The sequence below is a fragment of the Oncorhynchus keta genome, chromosome 17 (assembly GCF_023373465.1).
Source record: "Oncorhynchus keta strain PuntledgeMale-10-30-2019 chromosome 17, Oket_V2, whole genome shotgun sequence".
NCBI classification, from domain to species: Eukaryota; Metazoa; Chordata; class Actinopteri; order Salmoniformes; family Salmonidae; genus Oncorhynchus; species Oncorhynchus keta.
Window position 1 is genome coordinate 46,554,941 of NC_068437.1, and position 22,556 is coordinate 46,577,496.

The window sequence follows — 22,556 nt, forward strand, 5'->3', positions numbered from 1 at the left end:
GAGAGAGGAGGAATAGGGCAGAAGAGGGCAGAAGACTGCACAGGATCAGCTCTGATAGAAACAATTCCCAGCTGTAATCACGGGCATCTACATCTGCTATAATGTCAGCTTTTCCCCCATAGCTCATCTGACTAGAACAACCAACAATCTGATCTAGGATCAGTTTATCTAGGAGTGGGATCCTAATCAGTGCTAGGGTAAACAATATTGAACCATAACTATCATCATCTAAAGTACTTAACTGATCCAAAGCCTGTGCTAGGAGACAAATGCAGTCAATGTTCAGCAAGGTGAATCTAGAGGAAGAACAGGCCAGTCCAGAAAGACCTGATTCAAGACGAAACCATTAGACACAAAAGCATTCAGCGGAAGTGAAAGTGCTGAGGCCTTGTTCTTTCTATGGCTCAACTGAAGAGTTATGAGACAAGTTGTTGTTGTTTTCGGAAGAGTAGACCCCTTACAACTCTTCAATCCTCATCGGTTAAGAACAGGAGATCATTTTTCGAAAATGGCCAATTGCCACACACCACGACGCCGGCCGGTTGTCATGCTGACCACAAGGGTCAGGTGAGGTGGATGAGGGCCTAGTTATAATGGCAGCAAGGCATCAACTGTACTTCGCAGTACTCAAATGGGCTATTTCTGAATTTTGCTCTCCTCTTTCGCAGAATCGTTCTAGCAGAGGAACCAATCATACATAATAATGACATTCATGGAGGGACTTAACTCAAAACAATGCCCCCCATCTCATCTACACCCCCCCCCTACCCTACCCCCGCCCGAATGGGAACAAGTACCACCCAAGTAAGCAAGGCCTCTCCTCTGGGTTGCTAGGCAACTGAAAATAAGTGTGAGAGGAGTGTGGCCATCCTTGAGCGAGAGAGAAAGAACAAGAGAAAGAAGGAGCGGGATAAAGAAAATCCATTTATTTTACCTCTATTTAACCAGGCAAGTCAGTTAAGAACAAATTCTTATTTTCAATGACAGCCTAGGAACAATGGGTTAACTGCCTGTTCAGGGGCAGAACGACAAATTAGTACCTTGTCAGCTCGGGGATTTGAACTTGCAACCTTCCGGTTACTAGTCCAATGCTCCAACCACTAGGCTACCCTGCTGCCCCCATAATTCTATGGGCTGAACTTTCTAGAAGCAGCTACATAGGAGAAGCCAGAGAGGATGAAAAATGTGCAAAGAAAGTGGTCAATTGAACTGTATTATTGAAGAACAAAGATTCCCACTTCACTTGCCGTGGATGTTCAATTGTGCAAAACAAGTGCCCTTTATTTATTTATTTAAATGTAAGCTTCATTAGTAAGTGTCTTACTTTACTTGAGCATTCACTTTCATTTTACACGAGGCGAACAAAGCATTTAGAGCAGTTGGACAATAACTAATAGGCCTAGGTACCCTATAGAAAGGAACAATGTGTTGTGTAGGTTAGATACGAGTAGACAAGTCTCTATTCATAAGCGCTTGAATGAGTGCAAATGTTAGCGTGCCTGTGTGTGTGTGACATAATTGGATGTTTCCCATCCAGTATGCAGACTAGACAACAACGTATGACAGCATTTATTTTTTCTTGCTTTTGTTTTCCTTTCAGGCTCGATTAGAAGAACGAGGCGCCCACAAAGGAAGGTCAGCAATGCTTTGATTACCTACATGGGGTCACCATTCAAATGCAGCGTTCAGATAACTGAGTCAGTGCTACTGAGGATCTGATGCTACTGACACCTAGTGGCCACAGGGAAAATGGCAGCTTCTTTTCTTCCGAAGGGAAGGCTTCTCAGTGTTAGTGGTTTAAAGTCTTATCTGACTAGTCGCAGGTATTTAGCAGACCTCTTCCACTCGGAGGCCCTGGGGTTCTCTCGTTTGGGAAAATGTTGGTCCTCCCTCCTGGGTGACCCTGAAACCGATAAAGTGGTCGAGGAGTGTGAAGGCAAACGGAAGACAGTCCTCCCATCCTAGATAGTCTACTTTTGGTAAGGCAGCACAAGTGTATCCTACCACAGAGTTTTGATATGTGCCACACCCCCTTTGAATCAGCTGTTGTATTGTCGGAGGTGAAAATGCACACATTTAAAAACAATATGCTACTTATCTTTTGATCTATAAAATGTTTTGCACAACTTAATTTTGAGCACTTTATACGTTTATATTGGGATCCACCACTGTACACGTCATTTGCTAATGACGCCCGAGTGAGAAGGACCAGGGCAGATCATGTCGACCGACTGGGGTAAATGGAGTCTCTAGAGAAAGCAAGTACAAGATGCGTGTCAGGGAAGGAGAGGCAGTATTATCATAAGGAGACGGAGGAGGAATCGAGGTGAAAATGGAGGGAGAAGAGGGTGAACTTGAGTTGGATAAAAATGGTGGGAAAAGGGAGATGGTTTGTCAAATAAGAACAGTAGAAAGTGGAAGCAGAGGGAGCTGAAGACAGGAGGAGAAATGGAAGTGAATGAGGCTGATGTATCGGAGGTAGTTCAGTGTGTCAAATCGGAGGGCCTGTTGTCCGGACCTCTGGCAGTCTCTATGTGGGTGCCACAGGGTTCAATCCTCGGGCCGACCCGACCCGATCTTCTCTGTATACATCAATGATGTCGCAGTTGCTGCTGCTTATTCTCTGATCCACCTCTACGCAGACAACACCATTCTGTATACATCTGGCCCTTCTTTGGACACTGTGTTAACCAACCTCCAGATGAGCTTCAATGCCATACAACTCTCCTTCCATGCCCTCCAACTGCCCTTAAATGCAAGCAAAACTAAATGCATGTTCTTCAACCGATCACTGCCCACACCTACCCACCCGTCCAGCATCACTACTCTGGCCAGTTGTGACTTAGAATATGTGGACAACTACAAATACCTAGGTGTCTGGTTAGACTGTAAACTCTCCTTCCAGACTCACATTAAGCATCTCCAATCCAAAATTAAATCTAGAAATCGGCTTCCTATTTCGCAACAAAGCATCCTTCACTTATGCTGCCAAACATACCTTAGTAAAACGGACTATCCTACCGATCCTTGACTTTGGCGATGTCATTTACAAAATAGACTGCATCCAATTTGCTGAGTTGAGTGTTGGAGGCTATCACAGTGCCAACCGTTTTGTCACCAAAAGCCCATATACTACCCACCACTGCGACCTGTATGCTCTCGTTGGCTGGCCCTCGCTTCATATCCGTCACCAAACCCACTGGCTCCAGGTCATCTATAAGTCTTTGCTAAGTAAAGCCCTGCCTTATCTAGCTCAGTTGGTAGAGCATGGCGCTTGTAACGCCAGGGTAGTGGGTTCGATCCCCGGGACCACCCATACGTAGAATGTATGCACACATGACTGTAAGTCGCTTTGGATAAAAGCGTCTGCTAAATTGCATATATTATTATATTATATTATTAGCTCACTGGTCACCATAGCAGCACGCGTTCCAGCAGGTATATTTCACTAGTCACCCCCAAAGTCAATTCCTCCTTCGGCCGCCTTTCCTTCCAGTTCTGATCTCTCTTTTGAAGAACATATCAAGACCATTTCGAGGACAGCTTTTTTCCATCTACGTAATATTGCAAAAATCAGAAACTTTCTGTCCAAAAATGATGCAGAAAAATGTATCCATGCTTTTGTCACTTCTAGGTTAGACTACTGCAATGCTCTACTTTCCGGCTACCCGGATAAAGCACTAAATAAACTTCAGTTAGTGCTAAATACGGCTGCTAGAATCCTGACTAGAACCAAAAAAATGTGATCATATTACTCCAGTGCTAGCCTCTCTACACTGGCTTCCTGTCAAAGCAAGGGCTGATTTCAAGGTTTTACTGCTAACCTACAAAGCATTACATGGGCTTGCTCCTACCTATCTCTCTGATTTGGTCCTGCCGTACATACCTACACGTACGCTACGGTCACAAGACGCAGGCCTCCTAATTGTCCCTAGAATTTCTAAGCAAACAGCTGGAGGCAGGGCTTTCTCCTATAGAGCTCCATTTTTATGGAACGGTCTGCCTACCCATGTCAGAGACGCAAACTCGGTCTCAACCTTTAACCTGTTAGTCCTATAGGGGCAGTATTTCATTTTTGGATAAAAAGACGTGCCCGTTTTAAGCGCAATATTTTGTCACGAAAAGATGCTCGACTATGCTTGGAATTGATAGTTTTGGAAAGAAGACACTCTTACGTTTCCAGAACTGCAAAGATTTTCACTGTGAGTGCCCCAGAACAAATGCTTCAGGCAAAACCAAGATGTTTGAACGACCAGGAAATGAACAGGATTTCTGAGGCTACGTTTTCCATGATCGCCTTATATGGCTGTGAATGCGACAGGAATGAACGGACACTTTCTCTTGTTTCCCCAAGGTGTCTGCAGCATTGTGACGTATTTGTAGGCATATCAGTGGAAGATTGACCATAAGAGACTACAATTGCCAAGTGTCCCGCACGGTGTCTGCGTGGAAATTGGTGCGCAAAAGTCAGCTACCAGTATTTTTCCATCCGAATCAGAGAAGAATGCAGGCTTCCAGGGACGGCATTTCAATGAAGAGATATATGACAAAACACCTTGAGGATTGATTCAAACAACGTTTTCCATGTTTCAGTCGATATTATGGAGTTAATTCGGAAAAAAGTTCAACGTGTAGGTGACTGAATTTTCGGTTAGTTTCGGTAGCCAAATGCATAGTAACAAAACGGAACGTTGTGTCCTACACAAGAATCTTTCAGGAAAAACTGAACATCTGCTATGTAACTGAGAGTCTCCTCATTGAAACATCTGAAGTTCTTCAAAGGTAAATTATTTTATTTGATCCCTTTGCTGGTTTTTGTGAATATGTTGCGTGCTAAATGCTAACACCAAATGCTAAGCTAGCTATCACCACTCTTACACAAATTATTGATTTTCTCTGGTTCTAACGCATATTTTGAAAATCTGAGACGACAGGATTGTTAAGAAAAGGATAAGCTTGAGAGCAGGCATATTTATTTCATTTCATTTGCGATTTTTAGAAATCGCTAACGTTGCGTTATGGTAATGAGCTTGAGGCTGTAGTAACGCGACCGCATGCGGGATGGGGCGGACTATGAGGTTAAGTCTTTACTGAAGACTCATCTCTTCAGTGGGTCATATGATTGAGTGTAGTCTGACCCAGGAGTGGGAAGGTGAACGGAAAGGCTCTGGAGCAACGAACCGCCCTTGCTGTCTCTGCCTGGCCGGTTCCACTCTTTCCACTGGGATTCTCTGCCTCTAACCCTATTACAGGGGCTGAGTCACTGGCTTACTGGGGCTCTCTCATTCCGTCCCTGCAGGGGGTGCGTCACCTGAGTGGGTTGATTCACTGTTGTGGTCATCCTGTCTGGGTTGGCGTCCCCCCCTTGGGTTGTGCTGTGGCGGAGATCTTTGTGGGCTATACTCAGCCTTGTCTCAGGATGGTAAGTTGGTGGTTGAAGATATCCCTCTAGTGGTGTGGGGGCTGTGCTTTGGCAAAGTGGGTGGGGTTCTATCCTTCCTGTTTGGCCCTGTCCGGGGGTGTCCTCGGATGGGGCCACAGTGTCTCCTGACCCCTCCTGTCTCAGCCTCCAGTATTTATGCTGCAGTAGTTTGTGTCGGGGGGCTAGGGTCAGTTTGTTATATATGGAGTACTTCTCCTGTCCTATTCGGTGTCCTGTGTGAATCTAAGTGTGCGTTCTCTAATTCTCTCCTTCTTTCTTTCGCTCTCTCGGAGGACCTGAGCCCTAGGACCATGCCCCAGGACTACCTGACATGATGACTCCTTGCTGTCCCCAGTCCACCTGGCCATGCTGCTGCTCCAGTTTCAACTGTTCTGCCTTACTATTATTCGACCATGCTGGTCATTTATGAACCTTTGAACATCTTGGCCATGTTCTGTTATAATCTCCACCCGGCACAGCCAGAAGAGGACTGGCCACCCCACATAGCCTGGTTCCTCTCTAGGTTTCTTCCTAGGTTTTGGCCTTTCTAGGGAGTTTTTCCTAGCCACCGTGCTTCTACACCTGCATTGCTTGCTGTTTGGGGTTTTAGGCTGGGTTTCTGTACAGCACTTTGAGATATCAGCTGATGTACGAAGGGCTATATAAATAAATACATTTGATTTGAGTTCTCTGCTGCCAATGACTGGAACGAACTGCAAAAATCACTGAAGCTGGAGACCCATATCTCCCTCACTAGCTTTAAGCACCAGCTGTCAGAGCAGCTCAGAAATCACTGCACATAGCCAATCTGTAAATAGCCCATCCAACTACCTCATCACCATATTGTTATTTATTTATTTTGCTCCTTTGCACACCAGTACCGCTACTTGCACACTCATCTTCTGCACATCTGTTACCCCAGTGTTTAATTTGTCATACTGTAATAATTTCACCACTATGGCCTATTTATTGCCTCTTTAAAAAAATCAGACAATATGATTTTCTGGATTTTTTTTTGCTCATTTTGTCTGTCATAGTTGAAGTTAAACCTATGATGAAAATTACAGGCCTCTCTATTCTTTTTAAGTGGGAGAACTTGCACAATTGGTGGCTGACTAAATACTTTTTTGCCCCACTGTATATAAAGGTCCCACAGTTGACAGTGAATGTCAGAGCAAATTCCAGGCCAATGAGGTCGAAGGAATTGTCCGTAGAGCTCCAAGATAGGATTGTGTCGAGGCACAGATCTGGGGAAGGGTACCAAAACATGTCTGCAGCATTGAAGGTCCCCAAGAACACAGTGGCATCCATCATTCTTAAACAGAAGAAGTTTGGAACCACCAAGACTCTTCCTAGAGCTGGCTGCCAATCCAAACTGAGCAATCAGGGGAGAAGGGCCTTGGTCAGGGAGGTGACCAAGAACCCGATGGTCACTCTGACAGAGCTCCAGAGTTCCTCTGTGGAGATGGGAGAACCTTCCAGAAGGCCAACCATCTCTGCGGCACTCCACCAAATCAGGCCTTTATGGTAGAGTGGCCAAACAGAAGTCACTCCTCAGTAAAAGGCACATGACAGCCCACTTGGAGTTTGCCAAAAGGCACCTAAAGGACTCTCAGACCATAAGAAACAAGATTCTCTGGTCTGATGAAACCAAGATTGAACTCTTTGGACTGAATGCCAAGCGCTAGTTCGGGAGGAAACATGGCACCCTCTCTACGGTGAAGCATGGTGGTGTGGTGGCAGCATTATGCTAAGGGGATGTTTTTCAGCGGCAGGGACTGGGAGACTAGTCAGGATCGAGGGAAAGATGAACGGAGCAAAGCACAGAGATCCTTGATGAAAACCTAGTCCAGAGCGCTCGGGACCTCAGACTGGGGCGAAGGTTCACCTTCAAAATAGGACAATGATCCTAAGCACTGTCGTGTCTGACTATCATTAAATGTGAAGACAGAATGACAAAATAACTGTGTATTTATTATTACGCGATTAAATTAATCATGTAAACTTTAACTAGGAAGTCAGGGCACCATGGGAAAATGTTAAGAGTCTATTTCCCGAATCGACTCTCCAAATATTTTCATATCTTATCGAGAACAGTCTTGTGTCAGTGTATTATTACCTCATCAGTTGTCATTACTGAACGTCGCAAACCCTTGGATATCTGCATGAACCCTAGTTTCCATAATGAATCAGCGATACACAAATTGGCTTAGTAAATAAATAACTAAACAAATCACAGAAATAAACAAACAATATAGTTATTGGCTTACTAACACAATGTATTCATAAGGCCCGTAATGACGTATTGGTAGACAATGGAAAGGGGGTGGGGACAGATAAAAAGCGGGAAAGGCTAAATGGATTCACTAAACAGAGTTGAGAATTATATTCATTGAAATGCTAATCCTTTGCACATGAACGGCCACTCATTTGAACATAATTGCAATGTATATATTTATGCCCGTATGTCGTTGTAGTCTTCTCTGTTGGAATCGCCGGTCTGTCTGCTGGAGAGTCAGTTCATCATAGAGTCTCTGGTTAACTTCCCCAGAAATCACATAGTCTTTCGTAGTTGTCGCTTTCTCAGCGGCTCTGGATAGTGTCTGTTGTAATGGATCCGTCAGGCGTACAGATGGTCGTTACATAGAATATATGCTTCCGCGGTTGTCGGTATTCTCGTACTAGACTTACGTCATTTCGAAACCAAAATATAACTTTTTGGTAAAAACCCAACTCGTCGTGTTTGGAGGACAAAGAATGCTGAGTTGCATCCAAAGAACACCATACCTACTGTGAAGCATGGGGGTGGAAACATCATGCTTCGGGGATGTTTTTCTGCAAAGGGACCAGGTCGACTGATCCGTGTAAAGGAAAGAATGAATGGGGCCATGTATCGTGAGATTTTGAGTGAAAACCTCCTTCCATCAGCAAGGGCATTGAAGATGAAACGTGGCTGGGTCTTTCAGCATGACAATGATCCCAAACACACCGCCCGGGCAACGAAGGAGTGGCTTTGTAAGAAGCCTTTCAAGGTCCTGGAGTGGCCTAGCCAGTCTCCAGATCTCAACCTCATAGAAAATCTTTGGAGGGAGTTGAAAGTCCGTGTTGCCCAGCAACAGCCCCAAAACATCACTGCTCTAGAGTAGATCTGCATGGAGGAATGGGCCAAAATACCAGCAACAGTGTGTGAAAACCTTGTGAAGACTTACAGAAAACGTTTGACCTCTGTCATTGCCAACAAAGGGTATATAACAAAGTATTGAGATAAACTTTTGTTATTCACCAAATACTTATTTTCCACCACCAAATAAATAAATTTAAAATCCTACAATGTGATTTTCTGGATTTTTTTTTTCTCATTTTGTCTGTCATAGTTGAAGTGTACCTATGATGAAAATTACAGGCCTCTCTCATATTTTTAAGTGGGAGAACTTGCACAATTTTCCCAGCTACTGTAAATGTTGAACAGCTAAGGGCAAAGATTCCCGGTGTATGTGATGCTCGTCGTTTGATGCGACGCAGACAAGATGGTGAGTGAGGAAACAGAAGAGTCATTGTCTGTTCTTTTGAGTTTTGAAGTTGAGTCTTTGCCTGACAAAGTGAAGTTAGGATATATAAGTTATCCTGTACGAGCGTATGTGCCGAATACATTAAGACGCTACAGGTGTTAAGCATATGGGCATGTGGCAGCAGTGTGTAGGCGGTAGGGTCCAAGGTGTGACAAATGTGCAGAAGGGCATGAGACAAAGGAATGTGTAGTATTGGGGAAAGTTGTGGAATGTGTTAATTGTAGGGGTGCCCTTGGAGCTGGGGATCAGCAATATACCATGCAAGAGAGGCAGGTGGGGTTTCCAGGGGTAGAGTAGATGTTGTCATATGTTGAGGCAGTTCAGAAAGTAGAGGAAGCTGGGTCAAGGGGGGGGGAGTGGTGAGAGTAGTAGAGATATAACAGTACAGAGGGAGGAGTGGTGAGAATAGTAGAGATATACCAGTACAGAGGGAGGAGTGGTGAGAGTAGTAGAGATATACCAGTACAGAGGGAGGAGTGGTGAGAGTAGTAGAGATATACCAGTACAGAGGGAGGAGTGGTGAGAGTAGTAGAGATATACCAGTACAGAGGGAGGAGTGGTGAGAGTAGTAGAGATATACCAGTACAGAGGGAGGAGTGGTGAGAGTAGTAGAGATATACCAGTACAGAGGGAGGAGTGGTGAGAGTAGTAGAGATATACCAGTACAGAGGGAGGAGTGGTGAGAGTAGTAGAGATATACCATTACAGAGGGAGAAGTGGTGAGAGTAGTAGAGATATACCAGACGTCAGACCTCAGGCTCTCCGCTTCACAACTTTTGCATATTTTTTTGTTGTCTGAGTGAAGGAAATTCTGTAACTGAAGAGGACTTAAAGTATTTTGAAAAGATGATACGTTGAGGATTATAATAAATACCACTGATGTCATAAAAGCAAGCCAAAAACACCTGTCGAGTTCAAATGTGTACTTCACATTTCCATATCATAAAACTCATGTCATGTAGCCTAGTGTCAACGTTTATGATCACTATGTTTGTACAGTTACAACATTGCGTCATACACGGACGGTGTTGTTCTGAACAGAATGAGCCCGTTTGTCTATTGTGAAGAAAATTTACCACGGAACAGGCACCTGAATGCACATGACTCTATGCACACCAGAATTAAGATCTGTTTCTCTGAATTGCCTTGTGAAAGCCTAACACGGCAAGTTAACATTTTATAACTTTAACTAGTCATGTTGACAATAGAGCAAGCTTTCAAATGATGCCCACCTGACCCAGATCGCGATTTTTAATGGTCGGTTTTTGGATTGTGTAAACCACAACAGTAATTGTGTGATGGAAGGATGCAGGGTTGTGTTCAAAACAACTACAATTGTGCTTGCTCTAGCTCCTCATAGTTGAAGATGCTTTTATTAGTCATAAAGGTGCATTGAAATTACTGAGAAACAGTGTGGCCACTTGGAGACAGCAGTTAGTTCTCTCCCTCAACCTTGTCATTTCTTTGTCTTATGTTGCACCTACCCCACATTTTCCAGGAATATTCTTATCATGTTACTGAATGTATCCAGAGTATTTTCAGATCTTGTTTTCCACAAAATGCATCAAAAAGCACAATAAATATAAAATGCACATAAAATCAACAGTTTCATGTTTGGACTCTTGTGTCACGTGAACTTGTGTCCTCAACTTTGGTCTAATAATATCCCCATAATTTCCAAACTGTTCCCTTTCAATTACTACCATGCTTATGCATATTTTATTTTTCATATTTATTCTGTAAGATACATTTCATATTAGCCCGATCTATATACGGCAATTCCCACAAGTGTAAAGGGTTGCCCTCATAGGTAAAAGGACTTGCTAGTTTCCACTACATCGCAGAAATTTGTTCACCAAGTCATCTGAGGTTCTGTTGTTATTAGGGAGAAGTTGATGTGGAAAGGAAACATAACAATTGAGACAGCACACAAATTAGAGAAATGTCTGAGGAACCTGTGGTGTGGGGGCTGTGCTTTGGCAAAGTGGGTGAGGTTATGTCCTGCCTGTTTGGCCGTGTCCGGGGGCATCATCGGATGGGGCCAGTGTCTCCTGACCCCTCCTGTCTCAGCCTCCAATATTTATGCTGCAGTAGTTTATGTGTCGGGGGGCTAGGGTCAGTCTGTTATATCTGGAGTACTTCTCCTGTCTTATCCAGTGTTCTGTGTGAATTTATGTATGCTCTCTCTAATTCTCTCTTTCTCTCTGAGGACCTGAGCCCTAGGACCATGCCTCAGGACGAGCTGGCATGATGACTCCTTGCTGTCCCCCAGTCCACCTGGCCGTGCTGCTGCTCCAGTTTCAATTGTTCTGCCTGCGGCTGTGGAACCCTGACCTGTTCACCGGACATGCTACCTGTCCCAGACCTGCTGTTTTCAACTCTCTGGAGTAGAGGTCGACCGATTAATCGAAATGGCTGATTAATTAGGGCCGATTTCAAGTTTTCATAACAATCGGAAATCAGTATTTTTGGACACAGATAAAAAAATATAAAAAAATTAGAGCTTTATTTAATCTTTATTTAACTAGGCAAGTCAGTTAATAACACATTCTTATTTTCGGCCTAGGAACGGTGGGTTAACTGCCTCGTTCAGGGACAGGCAGAACAACAGATTTTCACATTGTCAGCTCAAGGGATCCAATCTTGCAACCTTACATTTAACTAGTCCAACGCAATAACGACCTGCCTCTTGTTGCACTCCACAAGGAGACTGCCTGTTACGCGAATGCAGTAAGCCAAGGTAAATTGCTAGCTAGCATTAAACTCCTTATAAAAATCAATCAATCAATCATAATCACTAGTTAACTACACATGGTTGATGATATTACTAGATATTATCTAGCGTGTCATGCGTTGCGTATAATCTGACTGAGAATACAAGCATACAAGTATCTGACTGAGCGATTAATCGACCGATTAATCAGAATGGCCGATTAATTAACAATTAACAATCGGAAATCGGTATTTTTGGACACCGATTTGGCCATTTTTTAAATATTTTTTTTTACAACCTTTATTTAATCTGTATTTAACTAGGCAAGTCAGTTAAGAACACATTCTTATTTTCAATGATGGCCTAGGAACGGTGGGTTAACTGCCTCGTTCAGGGGCAGAACGACAGATTTTTACCTTGTCAGCTGGGGGGAGTCAATCTTGCAACCTTACAGTTAACTAGTCCAACGCTCTAACCACCTGATTACATTGCACTCCACGAGGAGACGGCCTGTTATGCGAATGCAGTAAGCCAAGGTAAGATGCTAGCTAGCATTAAACTTATCTTATAAAAAACAATCAATCATAATCATTAGTTAACTAAACATGGTTGATGATATAACTTGTTTATCTAGCGTGTCCTGCGTTGCATATAATCGATGCGGTGCGTATCGTTGCTCCAATGTGTACGTAACCATAAACATCAATGCCTTTCTTAAAATCAATACACATAAGTATATATTTTTAAACCTGCATATTTAGCTAAAAAGAAATCCAGGTTAGCAGGCAATATTAACCAGGTGAAATTGTGTCTCTTCTCTTGCGTTCATTGCACGCAGAGTCAGTGTATATGCAACAGTTTGGGCCGCCTAACTTGCCAGCATTTTAAGTAATTATGACATAACATTGAAGGTTGTACAATGTAACAGGAATATTTAGACTTATGGATGTCACCCATTAGATAAAATACAGAACGGTTCCGTATTTCACTGAAAGAACAAATGTCTTGTTTTCGAGATGATAGTTTCCGGATTCGGCCATATTAATGACCTAAGGCTCATATTTCTGTGTGTTATTATGTTATAATTAAGTCTATGATTTGATAGAGCAGTTTGACTGAGCAGCAGCAGGCCAGTAATCATTCAAACAGCACTTTCGTGCGTTTGCCAGCAGCGGTTTATGACTTCAAGCCTATCAACTCCCGAGATGAGGCTGGTGTAACCGATGTGAAATGGCTAGCTAGTTTGCGGGGTAAGCGCTAATAGCATTTCAAACGTTACTCGCTCTGAGACTTGGAGTGGTTGTTCCCCTTGCTCTGCATGGGTAACGCTGCTTCGAGGGTGGCTGTTGTCATTGTGTTCCTGGTTTGAGCCCAGGTAGGAGCGAGGAGAGGGACGGAAGCTATACTGTTACACTGGCAATACTAAAGAACATCCAAGGTTAATGAAATACAAATGGTATAGAGAGAAATAGTCCTATAATTCATATAATAACTACAACCTAAAACTTTTTACCTGGGAATATTAAAGAGTCAAGTTAAAAGGAACCACCAGCTTTCATATGTTCTCATGTTCTGAGCACATATTGCACTTTTACTTTCTTCTCCAACACTTTGTTTTTGCATTATTTAAACCAAATTGAACATGTTTCATTATTTATTTGAGGCTAAATTGATTTTTATTGATGTATTATATTAAGTTCAAATAAGTGTTCACTCAGGATTGTTGTAATTGTCATTATTACAAATAAATAAATCCCCCAAAAAAAAAAAAAAAATATATATATATATATAAAATAAAATATATATATATATAAAAAAATATATAATTTATATATAAAAATTATATATTATATATATAATAAATATATTATATATATAATATATATAATAATAAATATATATATATATATATTTATTATATATATATATATATATATATATATATAAAAATATATATATTTATATATATATAATATATTTATATATATATAATATATTATATATATATATATATAATAAATATATTATATATATATATATATAAAATATAATATATATATATATATATATATATATATAATATTAAAAAAACATCTGATTAATCGGCAGCGCCTTTTTTTGGTCCTCCAATAATGGGTATCGGCGTTTAAAAAAAATCATAATCGGTCGACCTCTAGTCCATTATTGGGCAGAGACAACAGCACAAAGGACAAGAAGGCAGAGACAACAATACATCACGCAAGGCAGCCATAATTGTCAGTGAGTGTCCATGATTGAGTCTTTGAATGAAGAGATTGAGATAAAACTGTCCAGTTTGAGTGTTTGTTACAGCTCGTTCCAGTCGCTTGCTGGAGCGAACTGAAAGGACGAGCGACCCAGGGATGCGTGTGCTTTGGGGACCTTTAACAGAATGTGACTGGCAGAACAGGTGTTGTATGTGGAGGATGAGGGCTGCAGTAGATATCTCAGATAGGGGGGAGTGAGGCCTAAGAGGGTTTTATAAATAAGCATCATCCAGTGGGTCTTGTAACTGGTATACAGAGATGACCAGTTTACAGAGTATAGAATGCAGTGTTGAGTCCTATAAGGAGCATTGGTGGCAATACATACATACAGTACCAGTCAAAAGTTTGGACACACCTACTCATTCACAGGTTTTTCTTTATTTGACTATTTTCTACATTGTAGAATAACAGTGAAGATAGCAAAACTATGAAATAACACATATGGAATCATGTAGTAACCAAAAAAAGTGTTAAATAAAAAAATATTTGAGATTTGAGATTCTTCAAAGTAGCCACCTTAAAGACAGCTATGCACACTCTTGGCATCCTCTCAACCAGCTCCATGAGGTAATCACCTGGAATGCATTTCAATTAACAGGTGTGCCTTGTTAAAAGTTCATTTGTGGAATGTCCTTCTTAATGCGTTTGAGCCAATCATTTGTGACAAGGTAGGGGTGGTATACAGAAGATAGTCCTATTTGGTTAAAGACCAAGTCCATATGGCAAGAACAGCTCAAATAAGCAAAGAGGAACGACAGTCCATCATTACTTTAAGACATGAAGGTCAGTCAATCCAGAACATTTCAAGACTTTGAAAGTTTCTTCAAGTGCAGTCGCAAAAACCATCAAGCACTATGATGAAATTGGCTCTCCTGAGGACCGCCACAGGAAAGAAAGACCCAGAGTTACCTCTGCTGCAAAGGATATGTTCATTAGAGTTACCAGCCTCAGAAATTGCAGCCCAAATAAATGTTTCAGAGATCAACTAACAGACACATCTCAACTAGATGTCGACCGATTATGATTTTTCAACACCGATACCGATTATTGGAGGACCAAAAAAGTTGAAACCGATTACTCGGCCGATTTAAAAAATATATATATATTTGTAATAATGACAATTACAACAATACTGAATGAACACTTATTTTAACTTAATATAATACATCAATAAAATCAATTTAGCCTCAAGTAAATAATGAAACATGTTCAATTTGGTTTAAATAATGCAAAAACAAAGTGTTGGAGAAGAAAGTAAAAGTGCAATATGTGCTATGTAAGAAAGCTAACGTTTCAGTTCCTTGCTCAGAACATGAGAACATATGAAAGCTGGTGGTTTCTTTTAACATGAGTCTTCAATATTCCCAGGTAAGAAGATTTAGGTTGTAGTTATTATAGGAACTATAGGACTATTTCCCTCTATACCATTTGTATTTCATTAACCTTTGACTATTGGATTTTCTTATATGCACTTTAGTAATGCCAGTGTAACAGTATAGCTTCCGTCCCTCTCCTCGCTTCTCCCTGGGCTCGAACCAGCAACACAACGACACCAGCCACCATTGAAGCAGCGTTAACCATGAAGAGCAAGGGGAACAACCACTCCAAGGCTCAGAACGAGTGAAGTTTGAAACGCTATTAGTGCGCGCTAACTAGCTAGCCATTTCACTTCAGTTACACCAGCCTCATCTCGGGAGTTGATTGGCTTGAAGTCATAAACAGCGCAATGCTTGACGCACAACGAAGAGCTGCTGGCAAAACGCACTAAAGTGCTGTTTGAATGAATGTTTACGCACCTGCTTCTGCCTACCACCACTCAGTCAGATACTTAGATACTTGTATGCTCAGTCAGATTATATGCAACGCAGGACACGCTAGATAATATCTAGTAATATCAACCATGTGTAGTTAACTAGTGATTATGATTGATTGTTTTTTATAAGTTTAATTCTAGCTAGCAACTTACCTTGGCTTACTGCATTCGCGTAACAGGCAGTCAGAGTGCGACGAGAGGTCAGGCAGGTCGTTATTGCATTGGACTAGTTAACTGTAAGGTTGCAAGATTGAATCCCCCAAGCTGACGTGAAAATCTGTCGTTCTGCCCCTGAACAAGGCAGTTAACCCAGGCAGTCATTGAAAATAAAAATGTATTCTTAACTGACTTGCCTAGTTAAATAAATGTATATCAAAAAATCAAAAAATATATAAATCATTTAAATGACCAAAAAATAATAATAAAAAATAAAAATTGGCAAATCGGCGCCCAAAAATACAGATTTCCGATTGTTATGAAAACTTGAAATCGGCCCTAATTAGTCGGCCATTCCGATTAATCGGTCGACCTCTAATCTCAACATCAACTGTTCAGAGGAGACTGTGTGAATCAGGCATTCATGGTCGAAATGCTGCAAAGAAACTACTACTAAAGGACAACAATAAGAAAAAAAGAAAAAAAAAACACAAGCAATGGACATTTGACTGGTAGAAATCTGTCCTTTGATCTGTTGAGTCCAAATTTGAGATTTTTGGTTCCAACCGCTGTGCCTTTGTGAGACGCAGAGTAGGTGAACGGATGTGTGGTTCCCACTGTGAAGCATGGAGGAAGTGTGATAGTGCTTTGCTGGTGACACTGTCTGTGATTTATTTAGAATTCAAGGCACACTTAACCAGCTTGGCTACCACAGCATTCTGCAGCAATACGCCATCCCATCTGGTTTGCACTTAGTGGGACTGTCATTTGTTTTTCAACAGGACAATGACTCAACACAACTCCAGGCTGTGTAAGGGCTATTTGACCAAGGAGAGTGATGAGTGCTGCATCAGATGACCTGGCCTCCACAATCACCTGACAATCACCTCAGTCCAATTGAGATGGTTTGGGATGAGCTGGACTGCAGAGTGAAGGAAAAGCAGCCAATTTGTGACATTTTTTAATAGATCATTATCATACACCTGTATCAAAACAGGGGCAGCATGAAAAAAATACATGTCAACTATGCACTTAATTAAATAGCGAATAGGGGACGCTTCTCCCCATGGTTTATTTTCATGCCAGCCAGGTAGGCTACGCTCCCATTGTAAATATAAGCAATGTGCTTAATATTAGGAAAGTTGAGAAATATAGTACTCCTAGCCTATAGAAAGATGATCTTCCTCTTTCTAAGAGGCCATCAATCTGTTTTCCAGCACAATTGCATAGCCTATCGAAATGTTGAGCAACATGAGCTCATGGGCTCTCGTAAAGTTTTTGATTAGACTTTCAAATACATTTGCATTAATGTCAGAGTAATTAGAGCAGGCCTGCGCAAAGGCCGGCCCAGGTGCCGTATTCGGCCGCGAGCTGATTCACTACGGCCCGCGGAATTATACTCAAAGAATTTGCGATAGTAAAGTTTTGAAAAACATATTTGATATTCAAATTAAAAGCCCAATGAATACTCAACCTTGTGTAATGATTTAACTCCCACCGCTTGTGGGACATTTATTTTGAAGGCACGCGTAAATAACTGCACGAGGACAGACAGTTTACTGACAGACTGACACACGTCACAGTTACAAATAGTAGCTAGCTAGAAATTGCGCAAAAATGAGTTTTTCAAAGTAAAGTATAAAATGATGTTCAGCCTTGTCAAAGTCTTCAAGGGAAAAATACTCCTCCTGAGTCGCCAAGTAGAAGACAACAATCTCGCCCACCTTCAGACACTCCCTATCAGATGACCAGCAGGAGAAGTATACATCGCTGCTGCGTGCTTTGAACGGTGAGTTCTCTCATCATTTTGAGGATTCAAAGTGTTGGAAAATGACATGCTGTTGGTTAACATGACTCTCACCTCTCAGTAATCCTGCGCATAGCAACATCAGAAACTATACCAGACTTTACTGCTCTAGTCAATGTCCATCAGAGGCTTCACTCCTCACACTGATTGAGTCATTTAAAATGTAATGTTGAACTCTCTTTCGTGATTTTGTGCATTCCCCTTAACAAGAGTTCTGTCCGTGGTGCTGAATGCACAGTGAACTTTTCCCTCCGTGTAGTTCATTGCATGTTTAATAATGAAAATACCTAGGCCTGGATTAGAGGGAGAATAGAGTGCTGAGTACCAGTTAGCAAGTTTGGTAGGCTACTAATGACCATCAGCAGCATCAGAGCTTGGAGAAGCTTAATTACCATGACTAAACGGTCACGTGGAATTTGACTGCCTTCATGACTTGTGACAGCCGGTGTGGCGGTAATACAGTCACCGCAACAGCCCTACCCGTGGTACACCTTTGTGGACTTCAAGACATTCAGACTTAACCCCATCCATCACGATGGCCTGAGTTCTGTCACTAAGATAATCATGAAACCAAGAACAAGCATCAGAGCTTAGGCCTATTGAGGACAAGTTATTCAATAAAACAACATGATCAACAGTATCAAAAGCTTTTGACAGGTCCACAAACAAAGCAACACATTCATTTGAATGTCTAAAGAATTGGCAAGATCATTAACAACTAAAGTGGTTGCTGTAATAGTGCTCTGTCCAGGACTAAACCCTGATTGCAGTGTTGTAGTACTCGAGACCCGTCTCAGGTCCGGTCTCGAGACCACATATTGAGTGTCTTGGTGGTCTCGGTGTCAGATACAAGGACTGACCATCCATGATATCCAAATTATATAGTTTTAACAGGTCTTTTTATTTTCAGGCTGATATATTCTGAATGTAAATCAACTTTTATATATACACACATATGGGATATCATGGATGGTCATCTCCAGCCCCATCCCTCAGCTGTTTACCAAATCAGTGGCGGGTTGACCTTTGCCATTGTTGGAACTGCAGATTGCCCCATTGAAGAGGACAGTGATGTTTCTATACAGCAAGTCATTCACACCACATCATGCATTGTTGAGTCAAGCATATTCATATCCACTCAATTGCGCTAGTCTTCTATGGTCCACTGCCACCCATCACTGACATCTTGCTCCCAGGGAAATGCCCAGAGACATGTTTTGCATATTGAGGGGAGGAAAGGAGAACTCAAAACGTTGAGAACTGTTATGTAATAGTAATACCATAGATCTCTCAAACTCAACTCTGGACCTCGAAGCCAGTTCCACTGCTTTTCTTTCATTACCTGATTAGAGGCGAACAATCTTTTAGACCTGGGACACTGGGTGTAATTGATTATCAGGTAGAAGAAGAAAAAAAACAGGTACTGGACCTTGTAGGGTAAGAGTTGAATACCCCTGCCATATATAATATGATGGGGAAGAGGAACTAAAAAGGAGTGATATAAGAACAAGAGAGGATGTTGTTGAGCCACAGCTCAAAAAGACAGGTAGTCCTACATATGTCTTCTATCCAACACAGGAGGTTGGTGGTATCTTAATTGGGGAGGACGGGCTTATGGTAATGGCTGGAGCGGAATGAGTGGAATGGTATCAAACACATGGTTTCTGTGTGTTTGATGTCATTCCATTTGCTCTGTTCCAGACATTATTATGAGCCATCCTCCCATCAGCAGCCTCCACTGCTATCCAAGATAGCTTATGTTAATAATGTGACATTTCTAATGTTTGGCCCACGTATTGGATTTACAGGGAAGAAAAAGAAAATAGGCTAATGTACTGAGTGCTAGTACACTGTACATCTTATCTGTTTTCATGTAATAGGTCACTCGACAACTGGGTCATTAACATTGCTTTGGATGGGTTGAAATGCATACAAGTTGGCCTACGCATTGAGGCACTGCTGCCACCCATACCTTAACACCGTCATTGAAAATAAGAATGTGTTCTTAACTGACTTGCCTGGTTAAATAAAGGTAAAAAAAATAAAATAAAATAAAACACATTCTCAGCTCGGCCCTAGTCCCTTTAAAGCAGGGTAGTCAACTTTGACATTAACTATTGAAATCATGACTAAGATGACTATCACTAAAACCAACAATGACTTTTTCTGACCTTCTACCAAGTGGTTGTTGAGTCTTTACTGAAATCATAAATGGCATCCAAAAAAATACATTAGCCATGTCACCAGTTACATATGTGAGTAAACACTAAGCATTTCATAATCATATAACGAGCCAGCTACCCACATTCAGACATCTTTCAATTGTATGCCCTTATTTTATTACTTTAGAACAGCTAGCTAAAAAACACTTTATAAATACACAGTTACTGTTCCAAATATGAAATATTACTTATCCTCTGTTTAGTCCTGTACTAGTGGCTTTACTAACTGGGTTTAGGATCATTACAAAGCAACAATGAATTGCCATACAATCTGGCACCATGCATGTAGAAGCTAGTTAGCTAACTTAGTAAAGAAAGACCATTGCATTTGGAACATGGCTTTGCTAGTTAGCTAAACTAGCTGACTAGCTAGCAAAGTTAGGACCACAATAATGGAGACGTTGAAAGTGTGGTTAGTGTCCACACACCCAGGCAATACACAAAAAAATTAACAGGTTGAATTGCCTTACCTTGAAATTAGTTATTTGAAAGCCAGATAAAACACTATCAGTTGTATTTTCTAACTAAATTACTAAAATTAACTAGCCGAGCAAACTAGAGAAGAAATGTACATATATAGCCAAATATATTTAATTTTCTCCCTGTTCTATCTGTGATATAGCCATGTCGGTCTAGCGAGACTGTAGACGTGTCTGCCAGTCTGCTAGCATACACAAACTAGCTAGTTTAGCTAGCAAATTAGCACGCAAGTAACGTTACATACAACTTTAAAGTCATTAAAATAGCACGTCATGCAAGAATAATCTCACCTTGGTCAGATTGTCGCTGTATCTCAATGGCACTCTTAAAATGTCAACCAAATAAGTATCACATAGAACCAGACTGTCCAGAAGTAAGTCCAAGACCAGGCGATGGTGGACTTGAGTTGCTACACTAAACCTGTCCCGTCTTCAACCAAGATACTCTGGGCTATCACTTTTTGTGTACTAGTACCTGTACAATTCTCAGTGTTTCTGGGACTACAATACCATGCCCTGTTTTTACTGTATGATCATGTGTATAGCTATTGTTCAACACTTTGAAAATATTAAAACATGATTTATTTGATAACTGCACTTTGATAAATTGTATTAAAATTAGTCAACAAACCATACAGTGTTAATGCATATTTTATGCACACCACTGGCTGATTACCTGACAATCTTTCACGTTTGCAATGAAAATGAAATCAGACTGCATTCAGAGTAAATACAGGGCTCCTCCCCCTCATCAATATGGGGAATACGTGCCAGTCAGCCAAGTTATCTTACAGGTGTAGTGTATCTTGAATCCAGCTGCTTTGAGGATTCCCCGTTTCATGTTCAATACTGTACTCAAAAAGGTAGTCATATCCTACATTGTATGTTTGCCCTAGAGCCTCTATAAATTCATCTGTTGTCATTTTTAGCATCACATAAACTGATTTACTAGTGTTTTTGATATACTCTGTCATGTGGTCAACGTGTGCACATTTATGTAACGAGGGGTTTGAATTAAAGTGTAAAACCTACACAGAGGCCACATTCCAGGCTACCTACACTGAGCACAAATATAAACGCAACAGGTAAAGTGTTAGTCTCATGTTTCATGAGCTGAAATAAAAAATCCCTTGAATGTTCCATATGCACAAAAAGCTTATTTCTCTCAAATTTGGTGCACAATTTTTTTTTTTTTACATCCATGTTATTGTGAGCATTTCTCCTTTGTCAAGATAATCCATACTCCTGAGTGACACATCAAGAAGCTGATTTAACATCATTACAAAGGTGCATCTTGTGCTGTGGACAATAAAAGGCCACTCTAAAATGTGCAGTTTTGTCACACAACGCCACAAATGTCTCAAGTTTTGAGAGAGCATGCAACTGGCATGCTGACTGCAGGAATATCCACATGAACTGTTGCCAGAGAATGTAATGTTAATTTCTCTATCATAAACCGCCTCCGTCATTTTAGAGAATTAGGCAGTACTTGTATGGTGAGCAATCTACTGATGTCAACGTTGTGAAGAGTGCTTCATGGTGGCGTTGGGGTTATGGTATGGGCTTGCATAAGCTACGGACAACGAACACAATTGCATTTTATCTATAGCAATTTGAATGCACAGAAATACCGTGACAAGATCCTGAGGTCCATTGTGAGGCCCATTTTCTTTAAGTTATCTGTTTACCAAACAGATGCATATCTGTATTCCCAGTCATGTGAAATACATTGTTTAGGGCCTAATTAATTTATTTCAATTGACTGATTTCCTCATTTGAACTTTAACTCAGTAAGATCTGTGAAAATTGTTGCATTTATATTTTTGTTCAGAATACTTTAGGGTCACATTGAGCAGATTATCAAGTCATATTGATAGGGATCTTACAGTACAATGGTAAACACTTCTTCCACATTTGTGGAACTAAATAAATCTATAGAGGGGTATACTACAAAGTAGGTTCAATGAGTTAGCCAGCTGACTTTGATAAACAGCCAGAAATAACAATTTTTGGGGTTCATTCAAGCAGACCATAGAAACGTGGAGGCAATTATTTTACGACTTCCATTGGGGTACTTCTAAAAGCCTATT

General features: G+C 41.1%; 1 protein-coding gene across 4 annotated transcripts in view; it reads right to left on the reverse strand.

Annotated features, from left to right (window-relative positions):
• LOC118370728 (suppressor of tumorigenicity 7 protein homolog) overlaps positions 1-20,954 on the reverse strand; it is a 96,624-nt gene extending 75,670 nt beyond the window's left edge. For 2 of the 4 annotated variants that reach the window (XM_052466269.1, XM_052466268.1), the window contains exon 1: positions 20,758-20,954. The gene's annotated coding sequence lies outside the window, so the exon portion shown is untranslated. Of the gene's footprint in view, positions 1-20,457; positions 20,672-20,757 lie in introns of those variants that run through there. The other 2 variants (XM_052466273.1, XM_052466274.1) reach the window with 2 other exon arrangements.
• Between the last annotated feature and the right edge of the window lie 1,602 nt (positions 20,955-22,556).